Below are 10000 nucleotides of genomic sequence, written 5' to 3'. Positions count from 1 at the left end.
ACTTAATAGAAATTCGGTGGTTATGAGCATTCCTGCCAACTCAGTTTGCGTAGTGCTAGCCCAGTCATGAACCCGCCTACAATCCTGGTGCTGCAAAATATTGTTTTTATATACGACAAAAGCGCATCCTGCTCTACTCCCAGACTGCAAGGATCCATCAGTGTAGCATTCATACGCATTGGGCATAGTTTCAAGGTGCTCATTGATAATTGCTAAAGCATACTGCTTAAGTACAGCAGGGGGGACACTGTCTTTTTTTGGGGCAGTCGTATAAAATACACTTAGGTCCGACATTTTCCACGGTGGAGCAGAACGTCCATGTAGGGTCTTAGTTATGGACATGTTCAGCTGAGACAAGTGCTTACATGTTACTTGTTGCCATGGATTTGAATTTGAATCGATGTTGCCATTCAAAGTTAGCTCCACTATTCTATGTTTTAGTTGTCTTTGGAACTCTGTACAATAGAGGGGTTCTCTTATTGCTTTGACGCTAAATGTGGTGTTTATGTATAATATTCTTTCATAGACAGACGGCAAATTAAGTTCTGATCTCATATTCACAATCCTCGTTGTCTTAGGGGCGCCGAGAATAAGCCTCATGGCCTCATTTTGTACAATTTCTAAACTAGCCAACTCTGATTCCTTGTATAATAGTAGGTGCAATGCATGATAATCTATGACCGACCGTATGTATGACAGGTAAAAGAGTCTAGCAATATTGACATTAATACCATGGTCTTTGCCGACAAGTGTCCTAAGTGGCTTCAGACGTTCCCACAGCCTTTTCTTCAGGTTTTGTATGAACTCTGCATCATTAACATCCACCCCGAGATATTTGTATTGGTGACAGAGATCTAGCTCAACGTCACTGATGTGAAACCTTGGCAGAGGGATTGTTTTAGGGTTAAGTGCCTTGGTTTTTTCAGTCGATATTATCAAGCCACACTCTGTAGCCCTTGCTGAAAGCACATCAAGGATCTGTTGCATTCTCTCCTCGGATGAGGATTTAATGCAAATGTCATCGGCATAGCAAATAATGGAGTCAGTGTCCTCAAGTGGTATATCGCCTAGTAATCTATGCATTAGGATGTTAAACAGCATGGGACTAAGTACGCCTCCCTGAGGTGTGCCGAGTTCAAACACTTTTGCATGAGTACTCTTAACACCCCTGAAGAAAACCTGAGCCGATCGATTGGATAGATACATTTGAATCCATGTTAACAGTTTTCCCTGAATACCAAAGCTAGCTAGTTGCTCAAGGATCATTTCTCTGTTTGCAATATCAAAGGCAGATTGAAGATCAAGAAATACGGTTTGCATGCCTGGTATTGAGTTTGTTAAGTATTCTGCAAAACAATGCTGACTGCTACGTCCTGGGAGAAATCCATACAGTCTGGGGGATAACTTAGCATGTATACGGTACATGAGTCTGTTCAGAATTATTCTCTCAAGTACTTTGCACAGACAGGAGGTCAAGGAAATTGGTCTGTATTTGTCAGTGTTGGATTTGGGTATAGGGATGATTAAACTTTTAGTCCAGGAGCTTGGGAGGATTCCTTGTGATAGGCTGAGTCTATACAGGTGTAAGAGTGGGTTGCCTGGCACCTGCGCAATGAGGCGAAGAACACTGTAAGTAATGCCATCCTCGCCAGGGGCTGTTGCCTTGCCTTTCACAAGGGCATTTCTCAGTTCCCACTCGGTTATTTCGGCAAAGTCGGATGGGTCAATAGCAGCACAGGCTACTGCTATATTGAATTTCCTATCTATTTTTGACTTGTCGAGATGGTCTTTTATCCCTTGTGGAAGTGAGCTCAGCTGAGAGTTTTCAGCCCACTGCTCCAGTAGCATATTAGCCTGTTCTTGTGGGCTGTGAAACTGCGGTGTTGTGGGAGCTTTACCTGTCAGCCTATTAATCTTTCTCCATACATCAGCCATGGAAGTTTGACTATTGATGCTTTGCAAAAATTGTTCCCAGTGTTTACTACGAATCTCAGTTTTTAGTTCTCTGAATTCTTTATTGGCTTTAAGAAACTGAATAAGATTGTCTGATGTCTTGTTATCTTTATAGCAATTGGCAAGCTCCTGAACTCGTTGATGTTCCTTGGCTAGAATTGGGTCATTGATCCACCTCGGAGCATGGGGGGCTTGGGGGCTCTTTTTCTTCGAGAGTTTTCGTGAACAGACCCATGTGTTATAGTAGTCAGTGACAACTTTGATTAAATCCTGAGAGAATTTTTCAACTGTTGTTACTTCATATGTGTTGTACCAATCAAAGACACGTGCCTTGAAGTGATGCTCCAGGCCCGGTGGGATGATTATTCTAAGCCTAGGTGTTTTAGGGGCTGAGTTGCTGTCAACAGTATAGTCAGTTCGGATTGCAAAGTGGTCACTAACTAATTCTCGTACCAGTGAAGTACAGACATTACCATGAACTAGATTTCTGCCAAATACGTAATCTAACCTGCCACCTCCCAAATGAGTTTCTATTTCTGTGTCATATACTGTTAGTGATCTACTATTAATGAAATGTTTGAATTCTTCCCCATTACTATTACGCTGGCTGTCTCCAAAGTGTGGGTGCCTTGCATTAAGGTCGCCCATGCATAACGTGCCTTGGTTGTGAAAATTGGGTAAAGAAACAGCCAGAAATTTTGACCATCTGGCATATATATTATATAGTGAAAAATACCCAGAGGCAGTCTGAATTTTTAAATGATGAAATTGAACATCAGTGTTCTCGGATTTTTTAACTAATTTATGTGGCAATGTTACCTTCACATATGTCAACAATCCAGTCATGGCTGTATTCACACAAGAATGATATCCCTTAATTGAAGGTGCAATTTTCATTTTAGCAGCAGCAGCAAAAGGTTCTTGCACGCAAATCACATCAATATTATATTTACGAATATAAAACTCTAGGTCACTCAGCCTAGGTTTAATACTACGCATATTCCATGATATGAATTTAATTGTGTGTCTATCCATATGTGAGTAGTGTATTATTATGTAATCTGTACTTCATGCGCTTCTATCCATTGATATTACGGAATTTAGGTTCACATAAGAAACATATAACTTCATGAATAATGTACATTCTATTACAGATGATTGTCCTAAGCTTAAAAGTACTTTTAACCATGTCAAATATTAGGTCTTAGCTTTGTCCCACTTCTTAGCACAGTCCCCTCGGTTGTTGTGCCGGGTGTACCTGGGGGGCTGGTGACGTCACTGGACTCCTCGTCTGACTCGGTGCCGCAGGGATCGTGGTAGTGTTCGTCGCTGCTGTCAGCGCTGACACGCCCACTCTGGTTATCAGCACTGATGTCATGACATCGTATCTGCTCGCTCGTTTCTTTAACACTAATAGCAGCACTAGTATCTCGGCAATGACAGTCCCTGTTCATTTTTTCCTTGTCCTGTCTCAAGTTATTGTTTTCTTGTCTCAGAGCTTTGATTTCCTTTAAAAGCTCCTGCACATTTATGTCACTATGGTCAGCTGGCGTGACGTCACTTCTTCCACATGGTTTTGCGGGGGATTCCCCGGCCAGGCCTGCGGTCATCCCTGCCCGAGGGTGAGGGACGGCCGCCTCGGCGGGCGCCTGGGGGGGGAGGGGGGTCGCGGTCTCGAGCTCTGTGATGATTAGCATCATCTTGTCAACCTGCTCCTTCAACAACGCAACCGTGTCGCGTAGTTCGGCTACCTCTGCTTCCCCACTCACCGACAGCCCCGGGAAGTCTCTGCGGCTGGTGACGTCACACACGGCACGGCTGGGCACTCCCCCGGCACGCTGGCCGCGGGTTGGGTTAGGAGGGCCGCGCTGGTCACTCGCGGTCGGCGCCGGGGCCACAGTGGGTGGGGGGGAGGGGCCAGGGCAGGGAGGGCCGCGCTGGGCACTCGCGGTCGGTGCTGCGGCCACAGGAGGAGGGGGGGGAGGTGCCAGAGCAGGGAGGGCTGTGCACCCCCAGTGCCAGGCAGTGACACCTGCCTTCCCACACCTGAAGCAGGATGGGACGAAGCTCGGTGCATCTGCAGCAGGCTCTCGCCCTGCAGCACTGCGAGGACACTCCTTGGCACTGTGTTGCTCGCCACATGCTGCGCAGCGTGCCTTATCCTTGCAATACTTGGCTACATGGCCGCTTCCCATGCAGTTGTAGCATATGACGGGGGATGCCCTCCACGGCCGCACGTGGCTGGTGGGCATGTATTTTCCGAAGAAATTGTATGTACTTGGAGGGGGTTGCTCTCCTTTCCATACGATGCGGATTCGGTTTAATGGTTGGCCATCCTTGTACACTCGAATGGCCTTGTGGACTCCATCGAGTGCATATGCATTGTCAAGGTCAAGGTCCTTGTTATAATGTGTGACGAGGTATTCGTCATATTTTTCCGATTTCTTCTTTTCATCGCATGATTTGAAGGTAATACCTCCAATAAGTCCCCCGGTAAGGTTTTCTATATAGCTCTGCTGGGAGCGGGCGACATAGATATATGGCGAGGAGAGCGTGTCCCCTCTCACAAGGTCAATGGGTTTACCCCTCAGGTTCGAAGAGGGGTTGCCAAGGTCCTGTAGCCATTTCATTTTTTCTTTTTTCGTGGTGCCTTCAGGGAAGGCGAGACGGACGTCGTCTTTCCTCGGTGCGAGTGGCGTCTTGCTGGCGTTATTGGGCTCTCTTTTCTTTCTCTTTTTCTGGCCCACTAACGTGAAGCCGTCACCTCCTTGGTCAGCAGCGGCGTCACCCACCTGGGCATCACCATCATTTTGTGCCTCTTGCATGGCGATGGGTTCAGCGGTCCTGTCCACTGAATTACAGGCTGAAGCGCACTCTTCAGCCGGGGGAGGGGTGGGACAGCTATCCCGCGAGTCTTCCCCCTCAGTGTTTACTTTGCGGTTTTCCCCCATCGTGGGGGTGGTGACCGCGGCGCCTGGCGCGCCTGGCTCGCCCGCCTCGTGACAGGTGAATTATGGCGCTCGGGACAACGGGGCACTCAGCTCCAACGGTCACTAACACAGTACTTGGCACTCGGCGGAGGAATGAATTCAATTGAATTTAAAACATAGCCATGTTCACATCACTACTCTCATGACGTTTCAATTGCGAGGTATATGCGCACCTAAAGATTCATGAACAATTTCCTCGTACATGACACCAGAGATCCATGTGTAAGGGGCGAGGGCACCGGAGCAGGGCACCACACGACCTCTTCGTGTGAGGTCACGGAGTGTACTGCACTCATAGAAGTAAGTGAAATGTGGCGTGCAGCATCCTTAGAGTTGTTACATAGATTCCCCTATAATACTGAACAGTTACCTTTTATTTGTGAATTGCTTACTCATGAATGACTCAATATTAGTGCTGCCAAGGTTTCAAAATTAAAGTTTAATCAAGGGTTAAAAGGTTAGCTAATAAACACTTAACACGGATTGATTTATGGAATACATATATGCAACCCATTGGCCGCATTATAGCTGGCTGCACACACGTATACAGTCACGTGCACACGCACATAAGCACACTCCAGCTCACAGTTAGGGTGTCTAGAACAAAAGCAGAGACCGAAGTATTGCACCCACGTTACCTGTGTAGTAAGTGAAATGTGGCGGGGATTGTCCGTAGACTTATGATACCTAATAAGTCGAACAAATAGTTGAGGAATGTTTGTCAAGAAAACGGAAGAAAACAATGTAACTATTGGCGTGAAAGGTTTTGTATATGTGTATATGTATATATGCCTATATATACATATAGATACATACAAAAATACATTATCATTTTAACCCATTTGAATCAACATTATGACTCCATAATGCGTCTATACATATCTACATATTCATTCAAATATAAAAATAGGAAAGATACTTTTTTGTTTTGGGAACAAATATTCCTGTACAGTTGGCAACACGGTCTGACCCTTCCACTGATGAGAATGTAGTGCAGGATTTAAAAAGTTGAGCATCTTATCTCCCGCGCTGGCACCGGCCTTCAGATGCTGGGGGTGATTTTTCCTTTTTAAATGTGGGTTAGAGTGTTCTCCTTCTCGGAAGGAGAAAATAGGCTTTTCCCAAAAGCGTTAGACGTCAAAAGATATATGATACATACCTACCATTTTTCTAGCTCTTTCTGATTGTGTGTCCTGTCTATCTGCCTGTCTATCTGTATGTCTTTCGTTCTGCCTGACTATATGTTTGTTTGTCTCTGTTTCTCTATCTGTCTGTCTGTTTATTTATTTCTCTATATCTATATATAATCTGTCTATCTGTCTGTCCATATATCTATCTATCTGTCTGTCTGTCTACCCCGTCCACTCCTATTCTCTCTTCCTTCCTCACTCCCTCCTTGAAACACCTTTCATATCAACACATGTTTTTGAATACATTTTAGAATAAGTGAATCGTTACTGAAATGGGTTCAAACTAGGAACAGAAAAGGGAAAAATATAAGAGGCTCCCTAATGTTGCCATTCCATCCACACTGATTACAATGACTAGATAATAGTTCTCATGCAATGTTAGTGATAATCATTTAGATAATTACCGACAGGTAGGAAAACTGTTATGTTATTACGCTCATTACCAAATAGCAAAAGTTAATTGCATCGTAAGTTATGATAATATTAGGGACTTTTTATGTAACATCATTAGTGCGAGACACATACCTACAGCATTAGACATTTAAATATACTTTTTCTTTCTTTAAATTCACAAAATCATTATACTTCCTGAAAACATTCTATCCGAAAATACGTCACTTATGCAATATATTTCTTTGGGTAATCAAACACAAAACTCATTACTTTGCCTCAACATTAAAACCTTAGAATAACATTATCTTCATACCCAAAGCCGCGCCATTGCGTGATATCGAGAGCCTTGCCTCCGACGCCGCACAAAATCACTTTTTGATCCCCCAATTATTGCAGGATTGCCAATTGCAACCTGCATTAAGGAGGAGCAAAAACGCAGAGAACAGCACACGTTTTTAATGCTTTTGTTTTTGCTTATTATTACTGTTTTCTCTTTATCTGTTCTGTTTATTTGTCTTTTTGACCATTAATTTCTTTAATGTTCGAGTACGTACAGAATGAAAAAAATAATTATGAAATATACTATCAATCCAAGACAAATTCGGATTCATGAGACGAAGAAACTGATATTAGCATTATCATGATTTTCATGTTCATTACTATCATTTTAGTTTTTGTTGTTATTATCATAATTTTAGTATCATTATTATTATTATTATTATTATTATTATTATTATTATTACTATTATTATTATTATTATTATTATTATTATTATTATTATTATTATTATTATTATTATTATTATTATTATTATTATCTTCATTATTATTATTATTATTGTTATTATCATTATTATTATCATCATTATTATTATTATCATCATCATTATTACAATTATCGTTTTTGTTATTATTACTATTATTATCATTATCATTATTACCATAATCATTAGAAAGGTATCATTACCTCGTTTTGCAAAATAGAAATCGGGAATGACATACATATTCATCTGAGTATTAAAACGATACCTTACAAGATGGTATAATCATCTGCAATATGTATATTTTCTTTAACGAATAGGATGAAGTTACAATCCAGATTCACTATATCATAAAGTACAGTGAATTTAATCAAAGCAATGACGTTACCGTTTATCCTGGCGCTATGGCAGAAATACGATAAAAATTGTAATTCCAAAAATGTTAACGAAAAGATCTCTTTCCCCGGTTACTCGCTATATACCGATACTTCTCGTGCCTGTAGATACTTTGACGTAGCATTCAATAGCCACATTAGCTTTCAGAGGAAACTGAAATATGGGTCACTCAAAAACGCTTAGAAGTAAACCTAAGAAGAAGAAGAAGAAGAAGAAGAAGAAGAAGAGGAATAATAATAATAATAATAATAATAATAATAATAATAATAATAATAATAATAATAATAATAATAATAACAATAATAATAATAATAATAATAATGATAATAACAATAATAAGGAGAAGAAGAAGAAGAAGAAGAAACGTGGTGGAACTAAAAGTATCGAAAGAATATAAATTATCCAGGAACGACCAAATTTTATAAGCGAGCTAAAATTCCATGGAAGCGACGAAGTGAACTGTAGCAAAGCTGTTTTTTTTCTTTCCTTATATTTCCTATAATAATGATATAATTATCATAATGATGATAAAAAATAAGAATAATAATGGTAATAAAAACGATGGCGATAGTATCTATGATGATACAAACCATGATGAAAAAAAAATAATGACAATGATGTTGATAGTAATGATAATGATAAAAATATTGCTAAGGATTATAAAAATGATAATGATAATGATAATAATAATAGCAATAAAAATAATGATATTAATAATGGTGCTACTACTGCTACTACTACAAATGATGATAATGAAAATAACAATAATACCAATACTGATGCTAGCAACAATAATGATGTCAACAACAACAATAATCATAATAATAATGATGATGATAGCACAACTTATGATTATGATGATGATGGTATTGATAATGATAATGATGGTATTGATAATGATAATGATGGTATTGATAATGATAATGATAGACAATGATAATAATGATGATAAAAGTGATGATGATGGTGAGGATGTATAAAATATTTTAGTTATGATAATGATAATGGCATTGATGATGATAATGATAATGATATTAATAATGATAATGATAAGTACATTAATAATAATAATAATAATGATTACAAAAAAGATAACAATGATAATTGTAATAGTGATGTCAACAAAAATGACAATACTGATAGCAATAGCAGTGGTAATACTAATAATAACGGTAATGATGATTATAATAATGATGATAACAGTAACAATACCAATTACGTATTAGTGACGCCAATGCCTTTCGGAATGAGACACACGCCGGCCCCTTGAATCTACAAAAGCCTATTAGGGAATTGCAACATGACATTTCTGCGTGGAAAAATATCACCAGTGTGGCTCCTGCAAGGATGTAAAAGGAGATTTTTTTTTTTAGCAAGGCCAAAGCTCCCAATTAACGTCGGATTGAAGACTGGCGCAGGAAAACTAAAACTCATGGGACTGTTAAGCCGCAAACAGTCTCACGGCCAGACAGCTCATAAAGCCGCGAGAAGCACTCACCTGCAGCCAGCGAGGCCAGCGTCAGGATGAGGCTGCGTGAAAGAGTGTGCTCAAACTTCAAATGAAACTCGAGGAAGCGTAAAAGGTTTATGGAAATTCGATTCGAAGGGTGGGTTTGGTGTCAAAAGGAAATTTGAATGGAAAATTTTCATGGAGAATGCAAGATGGAGAAGGATGAAGTTAACTGCAGATTTGATTTGATTTTCAAAATGAGGCGCATTCTGCCCTCGTTAGGAAAAAAAGTCAATTCCGAAAACAATGTGGTGTGGGGAAGGGAATAACCCTCGGCATTTGCAGAGAAAAAAATAATTCAGTAAAATGAACTATTCATATTGTCATTTCAAAGTGGAAACCATTGGTCCATTTTTCTTTGGAGGTTCACATCAGTATCATGACTTTCAGGAAGGGCATGTTCAAGTCCTCGCATTGTTCGGAGAGGACCTGCGAGCGTTCAACCCGCGTCCCAAGGGCGTCCCGACAACAGGGGGAAATGACCACGCCCTTCCGTAACTGCCTCGTGGCTGGCTGTGGCTGGCTCGCTGGCCTGGCAAGTGTGGACGCCGGTTTTATTAATGGTGAGGGTGATGTGATGATGGTGGTGAATAATGGTAATGATGACGATATGGATGATAATGATAATGATGATTGCAATCTAGATGACTATAAGGAAAATGAATAAGATTAGGGTAACGATGATAGTGATCATAACAATGATGATAAGAGATAATGCAATAAAAACAATGATAAGACAACAACAGAACCAACAACACTCCTTCATCATTCGAGGTACTATTTCAGTCTCGGCTACTGAGATTGAAA

The sequence above is a fragment of the Penaeus vannamei genome, chromosome 40, assembly GCF_042767895.1.
Source record: "Penaeus vannamei isolate JL-2024 chromosome 40, ASM4276789v1, whole genome shotgun sequence".
Lineage (NCBI taxonomy): Eukaryota > Metazoa > Arthropoda > Malacostraca > Decapoda > Penaeidae > Penaeus > Penaeus vannamei.
This window is presented reverse-complemented; position numbering follows the sequence as displayed.